The sequence below is a fragment of the Macaca fascicularis genome, chromosome 2, assembly GCF_037993035.2.
Source record: "Macaca fascicularis isolate 582-1 chromosome 2, T2T-MFA8v1.1".
Taxonomy (NCBI): Eukaryota; Metazoa; Chordata; class Mammalia; order Primates; family Cercopithecidae; genus Macaca; species Macaca fascicularis.
The window spans coordinates 74,451,887-74,469,738 of NC_088376.1; the positions used below are offsets into that span (position 1 = coordinate 74,451,887).

The 17,852-nt window shown below is 33.9% G+C and overlaps 1 long non-coding RNA gene across 1 annotated transcript; it reads right to left on the reverse strand.

Moving 5' to 3' along the window:
* Nucleotides 1-444: 444 nt before the first annotated feature.
* Nucleotides 445-12,468, reverse strand: LOC135969507 (uncharacterized). Its single transcript, XR_010584769.1, has 3 exons — nucleotides 12,350-12,468; nucleotides 1,569-1,611; nucleotides 445-557 (listed from the first exon to the last, which is right to left on the reverse strand). It is a non-coding gene; the product is annotated as an uncharacterized lncRNA (long non-coding RNA).
* Nucleotides 12,469-17,852: the final 5,384 nt, after the last annotated feature.

Here is a 17,852-nt window from a genome sequence, read left to right on the forward strand (position 1 = left end):
TCAAGCGTACTGGTGCAGGTGTTCTTAGTTTCTAGAGATTCCTGAAATTCTGAAGGAAAATACCACTTTCCCTAGTACTAAACTCACATGTGGATCCTTGACTTTTAGAGTGGAATTCTTCCAGGTTATATTTCTGTGGGCCTTTTAACCTATAATGACGCAATTAGTCTGGCACAGAACGTCTTGTGTTAAATCTGCACTTTGGCTAAAAGTACACTTCCTTTTCAACAATAAAAGACTGGCTTCTTATTGCATACTTTTTCTCAGTGTCTGTGTGATGTTTCCTAAATGATAGGTTGTTCAGGCTTACATCAGTCTATGAACATTTTTCAGATTATTTGAACAGCAAGGGTAAATGCATAACTTCCTTTTCTGTTGGATACTACTATGAACCATGCAACTAGATCAACAAGTGGTATAAAGTTAGTGGCAACAGAAATCGCTTACCTCTAACTGTACTCTGGTTCTCTTCACAATTTTCCCACATAGTAAATATCCGAAACTGCCTCCAATAGGTAAATGAATAAATAAACTCTTGTATGCAGACGAATGCTATACTGCAGTAAAAAAGAAATAAATTTTCAGTACACGTAGTATTTTGGATGTATCTCAAAGGAATTTCACCGAGTAAAAGATGTCAGTTACAAAAGTTACATACCTTATTTTTGTATTTTTCAACACTCTCAAAAAACCAAAATTATAACGACAGAGATCAGAACAGTGGTTGCAAGAGGATAGGGTTGAAGGGATAGCATAATAGAGTTATTAAGGATGAAGGAATTGTTCTGTGTCCTGATTGTGGCAGTTCTAACACAAAGGTATCTAAGTGCTAAAACTCAGTAATAAATTCAATCAAAAAAGAAATTTGAGTTTCATAATGTGAAAATATTTAGAAAAGAATAATGAAAGAGAACACAGTTGAGAGGAAACAAAAAAAATCCCCCCAAAAGTTTAAAATAATAATAAAGTCATTAAAATTAATGACCTCACATTCATAGAAATGAGATGTGTCAGATTTATCATTAATCTAGGGATAATAAAGGCTGAATCTTATATAACTTTTTTGATTAGCAAGTGAAGAGAATTGTTTGCATTCCTTTTAAAACACCTGATAATACCTAGAAAAATTTATTTGTGACAATTCTGATGGGAAATACTTTTATATGTGCTTCTGTAGATCATTCACTGATAACCACAGAAACACTGACATTAAAAAACAATTTTGGCCAGGTGCAGTGGCTCACACCTGTGATCCCAGCACTTTGGGAGGCTGAAGCGGGTGGATCATGAGGTCAGGCATTTGAGACCAGCCTGGCCAACATAGTGAAACTCTGTCTCTACTAAAAATACAAAAAATTAGCTTAGCATGGTGATGGGCACCTGTAATCCCAGCTACTCGGGAGACTGAGGCAGGAGAATTCTTGAACCCGGGAGGTGGAGGTTGCAGTGAGCCGAGATCGCACCACTGCACTCCAGCCCAGGCAACAATACAAGACTCTGTCTAAAATAATAATAATAATAATAATAATAATTAGTAATGAATGTTCTAATTTTATATTTATACTCACATTTTATTCTTACACAAACGCTTTCACTCAGGTGTATTCATGCCTGTGTTACAAAGAAATATGAAGAGATTTTATTTGTAATCACCCTAATCACCCTTTTTAAATAATTGATTTAGGACTAATATAGGCAGATAATATAAATATTTTGTGTCTGCATAGCTGTTTTTATTACATTTGGCAGTAATTTATGATACCTTGATGCAGCTGTTTTGTACTAAGTGTAAATTAGTTTCAGATAACATATTCTTTCAAGAAATGTCATCTTACGTGCCAAAGACAAACTCTGTGCAAAATAATTTACCTTCTCTAGGTAAATGGTAAAATCTCCGTAAGTATCAGAATTAACTTCCATGAAGAGTTGAATGATGACGATAGTATTAGTAATAATATTTAAAGCTAAGATTAGTTTTGATGCTATTGGTTGGGACTTTGTGTTTTGGTTTTTGTTACAGTAAATTCTCATAACAATTTTATGGTTTATTAATATTTCCCTTTTTAAAAAGGAAATGTGAGTTACAGAGGGTTAGTTAAAGCTCTCAGAGTTTCACATATTGTCAATGTGTGCCCAAAATATTAATCTAGGCTTTCTTATTCACACTTGAATAATTTCTAAACTAGTTTCCTGAACTTGGTTCTTAAATATCTATTTCACACTAACCAAACTTTGACATAAAGTAATGCCTCTACTTACAGTGTTAAATCTCTTGATTTATTTTTACATTGTTAATTCATTTCATACAGATGTCTATGTTTTTCCTTTAAATATATATATATTCCATATCATTCAGAATGTTCTCAGGTCTCTGTTTATTGATTTTCTAATTAGTTTTTGCATTAACTTTCTTTTAAAATAATTCGTTTAATGTGTTATTTTAACTTTTCTATTGTACATGAAGTTTGTCTATTGTGTGTGTTAGGCTGTTATGTATCTATGCCTACAGAGTGTTGTGGAATTTGCTTTTGCAAAACAGGTTTCAGGACCAAAGAAATTTAATTTTAAATTCTATATTTGGGCTTCTTATATCACCAAGTAGCATAAATCTAGAATGCTCTATGCTCTCTTATAATTAAGTTTGTGTTTTAAATTTCTCTTTTGTGACTTTTATTTTCCTAAGTTTTGGATGGATGACAAATTACATTTCTGCCTTGTTTATCCAGTTTAGGAAGATATTTTTCTAGGTCTGATTTCACAGAAAGCACAGTTTTTTCATGCTTCTAGCTTTTGACAAGGAAATTAGTTCTCAACATTTCTCAGTAGATTGTTAGAAATATTTTAGTGAATATTATCATGTAAGCCCTAGATTCCAGAATAGTAACTCTGAAATCATAAGAAATTCTCACTTATAGTGTAATCTAGTACACACGCACAAAAAAAAAAAAAAACAAAACTAACACGTTTTCAACATCAAAATTTACCTTTACAATAGAAGATTCACTCTGATAAATGCTGCTAAGTATAATTTACAAAAAATTGACAAAAATGGCACTCATTCAAATAAAAAATAAATATGTTTTAATGATTTTACTGGCCTCATTAATAAAAGACCTAGTAAAATGCTAAGACAGTTTCAAATGACAATTTGAAAAATAAACTATGAATAACAAATTGTATAAGGAACTATTAGAGTACAATCTCTGAGTAATATACAGAACTGATAAATGATTTACACAAAGACAGTAACTTTTATGGTTGTTATATCTACTGTACATCTGCTATTTTCATCTATCCTAGATAAAAATCAACAAGTTAACTTCTAATTGGATAAACACCATTAGAAAATAGTCCATGTAATAAAAAGTAAACAAAACTTCTGTGCAATATTAATTTAATTCAAAAATACCCCAAAATAATTTAATTTAATACACTGAAACTAATTTAAGCAATTGATTTTTTCCCCTTTTTTCCACTGTGAAAGATTATTTTAAAAACATATTACCCAGAATTTCTGTGTATTTTTGATATGCCTAGCAGGGGTCCATTCTACATTAGCTTCCTGTGTCATATCACTAGGTGCCCTAGCCATCTATTTCCTACATTTCAGGCTAATTGCTTCAGACTTCATAGCTCAGTTGGAACACAGAGTGGGAGGATCATCAAACAGATGGATTTTGATCCTCCCACAAAGAGAATTATTGCCCCTGAAAATATATTTTATGCTCTATTTAAAATTCAATCTCTTTCTCTTCTACTGCTTTAAATTCAGAGAAGACTAGTCATATTATTTATGTAATCAAACTATGAAAAATTGTGGGGTCAGTAAAGAAGATTTGATAAATGGAAAAAGTAAATGGAATCATATTCTTCCCTTTTTAAATAAGTTTTATAATTTAAAAAATTGTGTTTGGAAGATAGATCTGGTTTCTCATTAAATAAAAGATTGCAAAGAAGTATAAACAAATGTTTAGTAAAATGCTTTGAAGTTAAGTATATATATCATATTTTATATATTATCTTGTATTTTAATAAGTACAGCTTCATTATTCCAGTTAAATTATTTTTTTATAGATCTTGGCTAAATCTATAAATCCAACTTTGCCATTTCAGCACTAGCCTTATTTGAGTTTGCCTAACAACAGTAGTTGGTCATGATGATATGTAACAACCACTAAAAACTCTATCAAGTTTCTACAAAAGCACACAATAAAGAAAGTTGTAAAAATGAGCAACATGGTGACTTGGTATTAACAAAAAAGTCAAATACATTCTCATCTCTGCTTGTCACATAAGGAAATGAGTTGCTCTAGGAATCAAAGTATTTAATGTGTTTTTTTGCAAAACATTGTCAATTCTTTATTATAAACATCTGTCTTCCCACACCCAAGGCAAAAGTAGTGTGCTTTCTGGAAAAAAAAAAAAAAAAAAGTCTTTATTAAAATGTAACATTGCTGGACTTTTACAGCAAAGTAGAGGAACAAGTATTTGTTCATCCACTTCTCCATTTTCAAATAGACATCCAATCTTATTAGATAAAACAAAAATTCCCTTTTTATTCTGTTATTTAGAATACTGCGGTGATAGTTAACATATCATGTTTTTTGTTGTTGTTTCTGTAGCCTTTTTGCACTGTTAGTTTGTGAGTAAGGCTTAACAATAATCACCCAAAATAATGAAAGATCACCAAAACATGTAAAGATATTTGCTGGAAGCATTTGGATACATATATAAGTCGACCTTTTAAATTGTTATTTTACTAACTTTAAAGTTGCTTTAAAAAAGATCAATACTTCTTCCCTCATAAAGGAAGAAGCAAAAATCTGTTCTAATTTTTGAATATTTTGATAAAATTTGTTGTCCAAAGAGTAAAATATAATCTCCAAAGAAGTTCTTTATACAATTGCTTCTTAAGCTGTCAAATATTTATGTAGTTACTTCAACTTTTTTTTGAAAATGTGTCCTTTGTTGACATACTGTGTCGTTTTGCTGTGACCTATTTGTCTTTCTTTTGGTATATATGAAGTAATTTATTATGTATAATGGGAGTCCACTTTGTAAACAGAATAAATAATAAAATAATTATAATAGCATCAATTTTTAATATTTTCCAAATTGCCTTTTTATGTCTATAAAAAGGAAAAAAGTAAATGTGAATGACTTGAAATAATAAAAAATAAAGTTATATCTCAAGATGTATATTTTATGTACATTTTAAGTGTATCAAAAGGCATTACTGCGGTCTTGGCTTTCACCAGAACACGGGGGGACATGTTTTTTTTTCATAATCTACGTTATTGTTTATTTTTAACTAAAATATTATGAAAGGTGAAATTGTAGAAATATAAAAAAAAGTACTCATGTCTTGACTGCTTTTCAATTCTAGAGATTATTAGTTTTTTATAAGAATAAAAAATCTAAATTACATTTGATTTAGTCATTTAACTGTCTGAGGAAAGCAATATACTAATTGACCACTAGCAGTAAACACTATCTTGTTTATTAGTTCCTAGATTTATAGATTCACAAAATAGTGTTTATACTTAGCAGTGTAACATATACTTTTCCTTTAATGGTTAGAAAGCATTTATCTGCTACAAATTATTTTTTATTACAAATATTCCAAAATAATATGCCCATAAGAAACTCTGCCTGTACTCATCTCCTCATCTGTTTTTTGGAGGAAAGCTTTAATCTACAGAGAAAATGGCAACGCAAAACAAAACCCAAAAAGTTATAGTCTCACAGCAGAAGAGAAATCCACCTCAGCTAGGAAAAGAGAAGGAGTTTGTGCTTGGAACAGTGATACATGTGGTGGAGGAACAGTGACATTGGTGAAAGCCGTACACTTAATAAACAGGTTTACAGTACCTAGGAAAACTGAGACCCAATTGGACCATCAAAGAAAGACCCAATCACTAACACAAAGCTAATAAACTTGTAAGATTTCAATACAAGTAACATTGGAATATAGCTAGGACGACTTCAGGAGACAGACTCTCTTTGCAGAATCTCCGGGATGTAAGACCTCAACATAAATAGGGCGATATAAATTATGTATTACCAGACATATCATACATTATACTGTGATTTTTTTTGTTTTTGTTTGTTTGTTTGTTTGTTTGTTTGTTTGTTTGAGATGGAGTTTCGCTCTGTCGCCCAGGCTGGAGTGCAGTGGCGAGATCTCGGCTCACTGCAAGCTCCGCCTCCCGGGTTCAAGCCATTCTCCCGCCTCAGCCTCCCAAGTAGCTGAGACTACAGGCGCCCGCCACCACGCCCGGCTAGTTTTTTGTATTTTTAGTAGAGACGGGGTTTCACTGTGTTAGCCAGGATGGTCTTGATCTGGTGATCTGCCTCCTTGGCCTCCCAAAGTGCTGGGATTACAGGCGTGAGCCACCGCGCCTGACCTATACTGTGATATGTTTTTATAGTGTATGTACAGGGAAATGTCAGACAACAAGGGAAGAAAAGAATGATTTGGGATTGTAAGGTTCTTCCCCTACATGTGCAGCAATTTCGTATTATTTGAAGGAGTCCTCAGACCATTTTATAATACATGTTATAAATCCTAAGATACACAAAAAACCTTTTTTAAAAATAAGCTTGAATAATAACCCAATAAAGGAGATAAATAGAATAGTTAAAATTGATCAATCACAGAAAACCAAAAAATAGGAAAAGAACAACGAAGAATAAAGGGAACAAATAGTAAACAGGTAGCAGAATGGTATGTTTTTTTTTTTTTAAGTAAATAGATGGGCATAAAAGTAAAGTTAATTCCCGTAAGCCATACCCAAATATATACGGTTGTATTAGTCCATTCTTGCATTGCTATTAAGAAATGCTGGAGACTGTGTAATTTATAAAGAAAAGTGGTTTAATTAGCTCACAGTTCTGCAGGTTAGCTTCTGCTTGACTTCTTGTGCGGGGGCAGGGGGTTCTCAGGACGCTTTCGATTATGGTGGAAGGCAAAGGCGAAGCAAGCACCTCACATGGCGGGAGCAGGATAAGGAGAGACACACACTTTTAAACAACCACATCTCGTGAGAATTCTATCACAAGAGCAGCACTAGGGGAATGGTGTTAAACCATGATAAATCATCCCCCTGATTCAATCACCTCCCAACAGGCCCTACCTCCAGCATTGAGGATTACATTTCAACAGGAGATTTGGATAGGTACAGAGATCCAAACTGTATCACCCGGTATCAACAAATCCATTTAAAATATCAACACATAGATAAGTTAAAAGAACGGAGAAAAGACCAGGTGCGGTGACTCATGCCTGTAATCCCAGCACCTTGAGAGATTGAGTTGGGCAGATCACCTGAGATCAGGAGTTCAGGACCAGATTGACCAACATGGAGAAACCTGTCTCTACTAAAAATACAAAAATTAAGCAAAGACTTGGAATCAACCCGAATGTCCATCAGTGACAGACTGGATTAAGAAAATGTGGCACATATACACCATGGAATACTATGCAACCATAAAAAAAGGATGAGTTTGTGTCCTTTGTAGGGACATGGATGCTGCTGAAAACCATCATTCTCAGCAAACTATCGCAAGATTGGAAAATCAAACACTGCATGTTCTCACTCATAGGTGGGAATTGAACAATGAGATCACTTGGACTCTGGAAGGGGAACATCACACACTGGGGTCTATTATGGGGAGGGGGAAGGGGGGAGGGATGGCATCGGGTGTCGTATCTGATGTAAATGATGAGTTGATGGGTGTAGCACACCAACATGGCACTAGTATACATATGTAACAAACCTGCACGTTGTACCCTAGAACTTAAAGTGTAAAAAAAAAAAAAAAAAAAAAAAAAAAAAAAAAAAGATAGTAAAAAGAAATAAGAATCTTCAAAATAAATAAATAAACCTATCAAATGAAAAAAAAAAAAAATTAGCCAGGTGTGGTGAAGCATCCCTGTAATCCCAGCTACTTGGGAGGCTGAGACAGGAGAGTTGCTTGATTCAGGGAGGGGGAGGCTGTGGTGTGCAGAGATCACGCCATTGCACTCCAGCCTGGGCAACAAGAGTGAAAGTCCACCTCAAAGAAAAAAAAAAAAAAAGAAGGGAGAAGAAAAATACCATTTAATCTCTCTCACACACACAATCATATATATGTATGTATAATATGTACCTGATACGTACATATATACATATATTATATATATATATGATTTCCAGCATAAGCAACATAGTGAGACCCTATCTCTATAAAAAAATTTAGAAATTAGCCCAGCATACTGGTATGTGCCTATAGCTCTAGCTACTGGGAAGCTAAGGCAGGAGAATTGCTTAAGCCCAGAATTTTAAGGCTGCAGTGAACTATGTTTATGCCGCTGCACTACAGCCTTGATGATAGAGCAAGACCTTGTCTCTAGATAGATAAATAAATTGAATCAACCTTAAATAGAAAGCACTAAGTTAAGATGGTTTCACTAGTAAATTAAAGTAGAAGTAACAGTAATTTTCAATAATCTCTACCTAAAAGTAGAACCAGAATGATCACTCCCTAATTCATTCTATGAGGTCAGGATTCCCCTAATACCAAAATCAAATAATGTCATCTCAAGAAACCAAAACTGCCAGCTGAATGTCTCTCATGAATACAGACACAAAGCATATTTAACAATATTTAAAGAGAATTATATACCATAGCCACATGGTATTTATTACTTCTAAGGAAATCTCATTCTACATTTGAAAATTAATCCTTATAATCTACTGTATCAACAAGCTCAAAAAGAAAAATGGTAATATAAAATGATACAAATAAAACTGTTATCAATATCAAACAGCCATAAATGTTACAAACTCTCAGCAAACTATTACAGGAAATTTCCTCAATTTGATAAAGCATATCTACAAAAAGCCTACAGTTAATATTATACTTAATAGTGAGACACAATGATTTTCTCTTAAGATCAAAAACAATGCTAAGAAAATAGTTTTCAAATGCTATTAACATACACACATATATACAGGTACCTATGCGAGGAGATGGATGTGTTAATTCCTTTGACTGTAACAATAATTTTGTTATATATTTGTATATGAAAATAGTGTTACACAACACACATACACACAGAGATATATGTGCATGTGTATGTGTGGTATTAAACATGGTATGTACATATTATATATATAATATACATATTACATATATGTATATAATGGAAAAAAATGAAAACAAACAAAAATGAACAAGGCTAGGATGTCCTATCTTATCACAACTATTCAACTTCCTATTGAAAGTTTCAGCTGCTAAAATTAGACAAGAAAAAAAGAACAAAAATGTGTACATGTTAAAAAGCAAGAAACAAAACTCATTATTTATCTTATTTCTGGATAATACAATTGTTTATGTAGAAATCCTCAAATAATTACCTGAAATTTCTCTAAACTGAGAATAAGTTTCACAAGAGAGAATGATATAAGGTGAATATAGAAAAAGTTTTCTTATATACCTGCATTAATGTGGTTTTACATCTAAGAAGAATTACATTTACATAGCAACACCACCACCACAATGAAATCTTTAGGTTTAAATTTAACAAAATATATATAGAATCTACATATGGAAAACTGTAAAATTCTGATTAAAGAAACAAAAGATCTATTTAAATTATATGCATTTTATTGCATTGGAAGAATAAATTTTAAGATATAAATTTTTTCCAATTGAAACTATAAACTCAAGGTCATGTCAGTCAAAAATCTCAGCCACTAGTTGTAGATATTCACAAACAGATATAATGTTAATATAAAATGAAAAAAAAAAAAAAAACTTGAGTAGCTGGAATATATCTACGAAAAAAAAAAAAAAGAGAGAGAGAGAGAAGAACAGAGTTAGAGAATTGGAGGATTCGTACTACCTAAACAGTAGAATTACTATAAATCTAAAGTAATTAAAGTACTGTATTGGCAAAGAATAAACTTACAGATGAAGGGAACAGAATAGAAAGCACAGGAAGAGATGCACACAAATATAGTAAACTAATTTTTGACCATGGTGAGATGGCAATTCAATTCACAAGAAATATTCTTTTTAATAAAATTTCCTGAAATATTTGAAAGCCCATATGTAAAAAATGTGAACCTCTAAACAGCCTCATATTTTATACAAAAGTTTACTCAAAATGCTCACATATTACTTTGAAATTTTAACACTATAACAAATCCAGAATAAAACAAAGGAGAAAATCTGTATGACCTTGGGTTTGGTGATGAGTGTTTAGATTCAACATCAAAAGTACAACCAATGAAAGAAATAATTGATAAGTTGGACTTCATTAAAACTAAATTTGTTTTGTGAAAGACACTAGTGGAATAAAGTCAAGCCACAAAATGACAGAAATTAAGTGCAAAACATGTATCTGAGAAGGAATTATATCCAAATTATACACACAAAACCCTTCAGACTCAAAAGTAAGAAATTAACTCAATTAAAATTAAAATTTTAGCCAATAATATAAGCAGATAACTCACTGAAAAAGATCAAGGGAAATATAAGCATCTAAAAAGATAGTCAACATCTGTCTTTGTCAACAAAGGCTGCTATAACAAAATACTATGGACTGGGTGGCCTGAAAAACAGAAATTTATTTCTCACCCTTCTGGAGGCTGTGAAATACGAGATCAAGGTGATTGCCAGTTTTCTGCTGAGGACTCTCTTCCTGGCTTGCAGACAGCTGCCTTCTCACTATGTTCTGACATAGTGGAAGAGAGAGCTAGCAAGCTTTCTGGTGTTTCTTCTTAGAAGGACATAATCCCATCATTAGGGCCTCACCCTCATGACCTTGTCTAATACTAATTACCTCCTAAAGGCTACATTTCCAAATGCCATCACACTGGAGGTTAGGGTTTCCATAGATGCATTTTGGGAGGACAAAAATACTCAGTCCAGAACATCCCTTGTCATTAGGAAAATGCAAAGTGAAACAGCAATGAAATACCACTGCACTTTTACTTGAATGGCTAAAATTAAAAAATCTGAACAATGTGGAAGAGGAACTTTTATTTATTGCATGTGGGTAATTACCGTGGTTAAATTATTTGATAGTCTTTGGAAGAATATTTGGCAATTTCTCACCGAATTAAACATAGTCTTAATATGACAAAACAATCATACTCAAAAGTATTTACACAACTGATCCAAAAAACTATCTCGACACAAAAACAAAACACAGCACACAAATGTGTACTGGAGTTTTATGCATCATTATCAAAATTGGAAACAACAAAAATATCCTTTATTAGGTAACTGGATACATAGTCATACAATGGATTACTATTCAGTAATATAAAAGAATGAGTTCTTAAGACATGTAAAGATGTAGATAAATCTTCAAGGCATATGTTAAATGAAAGAAGCCAGCCTTAAAAGACCAGATATGACTCAACTAATATCACACTTTGGAAAACAGCACACTCCAGAGACAGTAAAAGTAAACAAATCAGTGGTTGCAGCTTTCAGTGGGAACTGAGAATTTGAGTGGTAATGTAAAGGCAATTTGTTAGGGCAGCAGACTATTCTGAATAATACTTTAATAGTGAACATATAATGCCATACTTTTTTACTCATGAAACTTTATAGGACAAAGAGTACATCTCAATATATACAATCTTAAAAAACAAATACGAAAGCATACATTTGGCTGATCAATGTGTTTGATGCTGACCTTATCACATAAGCCCTTTAAAAGCAGAGTTCTCAACCACTTGCCACTGACAAGAAGTCTGAGAGACTTCTTCCATCTGACTCAAATGAAAGAACATATTGGTGTAGTGAATTGCTTACTGGGGGCAACATCAATGGAATCTGAGACTGGTCACTGGCAGACGAGAATAACTTCCATTTGGTAGCCAGCATATAGAAAGGGACCCTCACTCTACAACCACATGGAGCTAGATTCTGTTAAAAAGATGAATTAATTTGGAGGTGAACTTTTTTTTTAATGTCTCTAAAAGAAAATTCAGCCTGGCTAACACTCTGATTTCACTCTTGTGGTCCTCTGACTGGAAAACCTAGCTGCAACTTGCTAGACTCCTGACCTTCAGAGCTCTGAGGTATTAAGTATGCTGTTTTCAGCTGCTAAATTTGTAGTGGTTTGCCACCATGCAGTAATAAAAAAAATAAAATATTATATAATAAATAAATAAATAAATATATTAGCGACAAGTAAACATTACTTAAAGAATTTCAAATAGTGAAGGTAAAAATAATGTGGGAAATAGAAAATCCCTATTAATACCTGCCTTAGTTTGGTTTGTGCTGCTATAATGAAGTAACTGAGACTAGGTGATTTTAAAATAACATAAATGTATTGGCTTACAGTTCTGGAGGCTGGGAATTCTATGGCCAAGACTCCAGGAGGTTTAATGTCTGCTGGGGCTATTCTCTTCCTCCAGGATGGTGTCTTGCACATAACGTTCTCTGGGTGGGAGAAAGCCTGGAGATTCCCATGACAGAGAGCAGAAGGGCGGAGAGACAGAGACAGAGAGGAAGAGAGAAAGTGAGAGAGCACATAATTCTGAAATCCTTTTTCTAACATTTTTAAACCCACTCACGTGGGTGCAGTTTTCATGGTCTAATTACCCCTTAAAGTTCCCCCCTTTATTCCATTATATTGGCAATTAAATTTCAGCATGAGTCTTGCAGAAGACAAAGGTTGACCACAGTGACACCACAGTAATAAATGCTTCATGTACATCCACAGTTTAATGATAAAATTAACATGCAAAAATTTAAGGAGAAACAAAATTCTTTTGTAGATTCAAACTATCTGCGGCTTGGCGCTGTGGCTTACACCTGTAAACACAGGACTTTGTGAGGCCTAGTTGGGCGGGCCACCTGAAGTCAGGAGTTTGAGACCAGCCTGACCAACATAGTGAAATCCCATCTCTATTAAAAATACAACAATTAGCTGGGTGTGGTGGCACGTGCCTGTAAACCCAGCTACTTGGGAGGCTGAGGCAGGAGAATAGCATGAACCCGGAAGGCAGAGATTGCAGTGATCTGAGATTGTGCCACTGAAGTGCAGCCTGGGTGACAGAGAGAGACTCCATCTCATGAAAAAATTAAACTTCTTCAAAATACTTATTAATTACTCCGATGTTTGTAACAAATGTCTGCAGATTCTTTGGTACTGCTCCTTCCAAGATATGGAGTTCAATTTTCTTCCCACTGAGTATAGGTTTGACTTACAACTCATTTACAATGAAATGGGTATGGACATAGAAAAATAGTAAGTTTACTGTAGAGAAACTTGGCAGTTTCTCTACCTTACCCAATGCGATAATCATTAATTAATCAAAATTAGTATCATAAATCATGACATATTGATAGAATATACTCCCTGATTTGATGACACAAGGGCATCTTCTTTTTATTCTTCCCCAGAATAATCATAAGAAAATATTAGGCAAAATTAAATTTAAATATGTTTTAAAAAATACCAAGTGTGGTGAGTCTTACCATGTTTCTATTTATTCACCAGTCTGCCTTCTGGAGAAATTGGTGGGTCTGGGGGAAGAAGTCCACAGACTTAACCAAGAAGATCACATGCTTAACCGAGTAGTAGACTTGACTAAAGCACTGCGTCTGATGCTTTAAGCACTATTAAAGCAGATGAATAAAGTCTCAGCTCTCACTCTAGGAGGCTTATGTAATATCTGATACATAGGTAAGAAATCCTCCATAGCGTATTCTTCAACTTGGCACCCTACTTCACAAAGACCTTGTGAGATGAGCACGTAACAATGGGATCTACTAGTCAGATTATGTACTGCACTATACAAAAACCTCAATATGATGCTATATTCTCAAACAAAAGGCCATATGGGACTTTCACCCTGGAGGTAAAACAGGACTCAAATTACCATCACTTCCAGTGATTCAGCTGAGCACTTGTGCTTCCCATTCCCACAAATATTGGCTCTGTATATTTGGAAATACTACTCCCCAAGACACCTGCACTTTTCCCCACTAACAAAGTGAGGATGTCAGTGATTTACCAGTTGCAGCTGCTGCCAAAATATTTTGGACTTTTTACTGGCAGATGAAAAGAAGAATCCCCATAACCACGAGTATAATCAGCAGGAGGAGACAGAGCTGCTTTTACAAAATGGTGAAAGGAAGAAATATATGTGCAATCTAAGTAATCCACTTATGTGCCTCCTAATGTTCCTTTGATCCATTTTTTAAGTGTAAATGAACATATACAGCAAACTGATCTGAGAAGGATAGAAGGATCAAGGTTTGAACAATGAAGATTTGGGACACAGCATGTGTAGACCTGCCTAAATGAAAGCTTAAAGATAATTTAGATTAGATGGTGGTTAGGGGAGATGTGTACTCATTTCAGGGCAGAGATCAGCTGAAGTGTTGGGGGCCTTAGTTCACCCCACTAACCTTATTCAGGCAAAATGGCACATAGAAACCGTGGAGAAGCTGTACCACAAACCAATATGGAGAAAGAGTGGCATAAGTTGTACACCCTGGTGGTCATTAAAATATCCTGTAAACCTCTAATGACAGAAAATATATTTGACCAAGCAGCTGCTCTGTGAAGTCGCACGCTGGGTTTACATGGAGTCGACACTTCCCCTGGGCTGTTCCCAGACAATGATGGAGTTCAGAAGGGATATCATGCAGGTCCATTTCTGAGAGAGATGGAATTCCATGGATGGTTAAAGTTGACTCAAAGACTCCTTGTTTTCCCTCACATAGGTACCCATCCATATCTAATCTTGTCTTCATAATATTTTAGAGATTAACATATATTAGAATTAATAAATTGTAGATTATGAAAATATTCAAAACTGGATAATTCCACATTATTTAGAAGGTGATCCTACCAAGATTATATGTTAGAATTAATTTGACTTAACCATTTTACCAACACTGTATTTTCAGATCTTCAGTCAGTGACAATATGTTACCTTTCAAATCCTGTCCAGTTTCAGCTTTACTTGCATTTTTCTAATTTCTGTTATGTGTGAATGTATTTTTCTCTACGTGTTGACCATTTATATTTTCTTTTATGTAAAGGCCTGCTTTCTAAATGTTTATCAATATTTCTATTAAGTTGTTTATATTTTTCTTATTAATTTACATAAATTGTTTACATAATCTTGATAGTAATCTCTCTTTACAAATATGTGTGGTGATACTTTTTTGTGATTTCACTTTTTTTTTTTTTTTTCAAAACAGAGTCTCACTGTGTCGCCCAGGCTGTAACACAGTGGGACCATCTCGGCTCACTGCAACCTCCGCCTCCCGGGTTCAAGTGATTCCTGTGCCTTAGCCTCCCAAGTAGCTTGGATTACAGGTGCGCACCAACAGCACGCCCAGCTAATTTTCGTATTTTTAGTAGAGACGAGGTTTCACCATTTTGGCCAGGCTAGTCTGGAACTCCTGACCTCAGGTGATCCACCCACTTTAGCCTTCCAAAGTGCTGGGATTGTAGGTGTGAGTATTGCGGGAGGCCTGATTTTACATTTTAGATAATGGCTTTTGATGAATGAAAATATTTCTTCTACAATGGTCAAATTTTTCGACTTTTTCATAAATGCTTCATGATTGATTTACTGTATTTAACAAAGTTTTTTCTAACACAAGTGCATAAAGATCATCTATTATTTTGTCTATAAATGTAAACATTTTTGACTTTTTAGTTCTCAGACCGTTTGAGATATATATTTTGGAATTTTCAACTGCTTGTTTGTTTTCTATATAAATAACCAAATGATCTGGCACTTCATTTTAGTATTTTATTTTTTCCCAATTATCTGAAATCTAAAAAAGTCATATGAAAATTCACAAGTAAAATAAATATGAGTCTTTCCTGGGTTCTTTGTTATGTTCATTGTATCTATTACTTTATTCATATGCCAAGTTACAGTGTCTTGCTTTCTGTATTTTTATAATAGTTCTTGTTATCTGGAGGAGCAAGTCTTGATATTATTTCCCATTTTTTTATGTATATTTCAGCATCTCCTTATTGAGTTATATAAGATATTTTCATTATCATTTCAAAAAATTATGCATTAATTTTATTATATTTTACAACTTTATGCTACTAGTTTTTTAGTTAATAGACATGGGATTTATCTGTATTTACTTATTCCTCCCTAATAAAGATTTTAAATTTTTAATGTTTTCTCCTACTTTATAATACGTAGTGTCTGGCAGATAACAGTTGTTCAGTATGTTTGTAATATTGATGATGGAATTTGAATAGGCAGGTGTTATTGGATATCTATTAGTTAATTATTTGTATCTAAATAATTGAAAAGTTCTCTTTAGCTCCAACTGGTTCTAGCTTTTTTGGAACCCAGTAAACAGATAGTGGCCCAGAGAAGTCCTGATAATATGGGCCCAGGATTTCCTTTCTTTAGCCTTCTCCCACTATACCTCAGTGTGTTTATAATTTGAATGCTCTGTATTGCATATTTTTTTGAGTAAATTAATATTTTCTAAATTACCTGCTCATATTTTTTGTTGTAATGATTGTAAATGTAAAGTATACTAAAATGTTCCTCTATCAATTTTGTGCCGTGAGACTAAGAGTCAACACAGATTTGTATTCCTCATATGTAAGTGTGGACATAATAATTATTTAAATTATTTTCAGTGATATATTAAAAGTTTATTTCCAAAAAAAAAATCAATTGAATTTATTTATTAACATAATTTTTCAAATCAAATTAAAGAAAGATGAGTGTGTGCCAGTTATCAATTTATTGATTCTAAGCTCCAATCCCAAGCACTCTTCATTGACTACTTTGCAAAATGGAGACTCTGTAAGCATTTTTCTATTGTAACTGTTGCTAAATGTTGGCAGTTGAGAACATTCTAGGGACAGAGAAGAAAGAAACGCTTTTTTTTTTCCCCCTGGTTCCAGTGTTTAATTATTTTCTTCTTTCTTGTTCTATGTACCTATGAGCAGTGGCCTTTACCTCCAGGAGTTTCAGTGTCATCTCCTTGGATGAACTCTCAATAAGACTCAGAGTTGCCCCAACAATTGACTTACCAGCCTTGGACAACCAGAACCTCACCAGGATGTCTTCAGCTTGCCAGATCCAGCTAAGCTTCTCTACTTACCATCCTAAACCCATAGGTTCCACTGTGAGAGGCTTTGAGTTTGTCATTCCCGGCCTGTAGATACTTGTGTGCCAATCTTGGCCAGCTGACTTTGAACCAGTTATGATCTGACAACTCAGTGAATTTCTCCTCCATCTTGTGAGTTTTAACCACATCTTCTCTTTCCAGGTCTTGAGGGAGATACTTCTTCAAGTTTATATATTTTTGGATATTCTCCCTCAGATCCAGAGTGTTATCTAGTGTGCTCTTTTTCAAAATCAATTACCTACTATATAATAATTAAAAAGTATTTTGTTCAAATTACTGTGTGAGTTCGGTCTCCTAATTGAATCCTGACTGATATGTTACTGTTTCCTATGATTCTTCATATTCACTGAAACCATTAAAAAATATTATTCCTCATGTAGTTTCCTCTCAAATTTTACTTATCATATTCTTTTTTTTTAAATTTATTTATTATTATTATACTTTAAGTTGTAGGGTACATATGCATAACGTGCAGGTTTGTTACATATGTATACTTGTGCCATGTTGCTGTGCTGCACCCATCAACTCGTCATTTACATCAGGTATAACTCCCAATGCAATCCTTCCCCCCTTCCCCCTCCCCATGATAGGCCCCGGTGTGTGATGTTCCCCTTCCCGAGTCCGAGTGATCTCATTGTTCAGTTCCCACCTATGAGTGAGAACATGCGGTGTTTGGTTTTCTGTTCTTGTGATAGTTTGCTAAG